Raw genomic sequence first — 1738 nt, 5'->3', positions numbered from 1 at the left:
AAATCCCGCCTTCACGTGTGCCCGGGGTGAAGGTGGCGGCGGCAGTTTGTAGTGCTGAGCGGGGGCATTCTAGCCAAACTTCCCGCTGCGCCTCATCCCAACACAGCCCTGCGCCCCTCATGCATCAGCGTCACCATTACATTTTTACCTTCAAACTATCCAGCGACCTGTTATGTTTGTTTCCGACGAAGTTTTAACCGAGCGGCTTCTATTCTTTTCAAGCACGCTGTTTCTCGGTTTACTGGAAGAAGAAAAGTTAAATAAGTTCTTAGTCGCTTCAAGGACCCCTATTGTTGTTTTTTTTTTTTTCTTTTTTTCCTTTTCTTAACAAGTGTTTGGTATTGTTTGGGAACCCCGAACAGTGTTAGCGTTACCTCGGCGGCCTGCGTCACGACAGCCAACCAATGAACGAGGGAGGGCGGTGTGGGTGCGGCGACCTAACCACAGATTACCCATTCAACGCTGAAAAAAAAAAAAAAAAGGGTTGCTGGTCTCGTCCAAAGTGTTACTCGGCGAGGGAAATAGTTGAAGTGGTAAGGGATATTTCTTCAAAGGGAAACAACAATGACAGGAGATAGACCACTCCATTAGCAGGGGGAGGAACTGACATGGCGAGCACCTTTGTGAATTCCGTGTGTGATTAACTATTCCCTTTACACACACATGAATAAACAAGAATCTAAGTACATACTCTTTATTTATTTATCTATTTATTTATTTGTTTATATTTACTTATTTATTTTTTGCCACGTGAATGTGATAGCTCAATTCCTTTGATGCATTAGGCCGCCTACTCCTAGCGTGAGTGATGTCAGGATAAGGTGAGGGATGTCTGCCCGCCACATTTGATATGCCACAGCACGGCGCTCTGATGCTCGTCACTTCCTGCCGCTCGGCGTGACTGGCGATGATGAGCCGCACCTCATCACGGCAAAGAGAAACACTAATGCTGAGTGTTATGACTTTGACGAGATTATTCTCTCTCTCTCTCTCTCTCTCTCTCTCTCTCTCTCTCTCTCTCTCTCTCTCTCTCTCTCTCTCTCTCTCTCTCTCTCTCTCTCTCAATGTGGCAGATAATACAACTATTGTGAAGTGAAAGTGTGACATGGCCGAGTTTCCTCTGCCGAGATCACGATCTTTATCAGACAGCGAGGACAAAAATATTTATAGTTATTAAGAAAAATACTTTACATGAAAAGTGGCGCCGATTCCAACGCGGGATTCGAACTGTGAAGAAGAGGGAGTGGAGAGTGGTTGGAGATGGTGGGATGAGGAGAGGAAAGGGAAGGGAAGGAGGTGGTGGACTGAAGCAGCAAGGACGAGGGAATGAGGGGGAAGGAGGGGAGTAAGGCAGTGAGGGGAATCAGAAACGTCGTCGACAATAAATTGGTGAGCCACTTACATTTGACTTGCGATGGTGCAAATTCACTGCGGTGTCTGGTGGCGCTGCTTGCCCGCACCGCGCTACACGCGCCACTGTCGCCTCTAGCCTCCTTCTGCCGGGCAAACTGGAAGAAAACAGAATCAATTGAACGAGTGACAATAATGGCCACTCCATCTCGACACCCACTCCCACTTACGGCCCTTAGCTGGCTGAGACCAGAGGTGCCCACTTCCCCGCGCGTGACTCAGCACTCAGCACCGATCCCACCAGTCTCTTATGTCTTCCGCTGATTGCTGTGAACTGCCTCACGAAGAGAGCTATTGCCTTGTTCATGTATAAGTTGTCTGCATGAGG

General features: G+C 48.1%; 1 long non-coding RNA gene across 1 annotated transcript in view; it reads right to left on the bottom strand.

Annotated features, from left to right (window-relative positions):
• Positions 1-753: 753 nt before the first annotated feature.
• The window catches only part of LOC135114359 (uncharacterized), a 144478-nt gene continuing 143493 nt past the window's right edge, over positions 754-1738 (bottom strand). Inside the window, exons 4-5 of the long non-coding RNA XR_010275492.1 lie at positions 1403-1508; positions 754-921 (exon numbers count right to left, since the gene is read on the bottom strand). This is a non-coding gene — a long non-coding RNA (uncharacterized LOC135114359). The remainder of the gene's footprint in view (positions 922-1402; positions 1509-1738) is intronic.

The sequence above is a fragment of the Scylla paramamosain genome, chromosome 2, assembly GCF_035594125.1.
Source record: "Scylla paramamosain isolate STU-SP2022 chromosome 2, ASM3559412v1, whole genome shotgun sequence".
NCBI classification, from domain to species: Eukaryota; Metazoa; Arthropoda; class Malacostraca; order Decapoda; family Portunidae; genus Scylla; species Scylla paramamosain.
The sequence above is the reverse complement of the archived record's forward strand: the minus strand, read 5'-3'. Positions and strand labels throughout refer to the sequence as shown.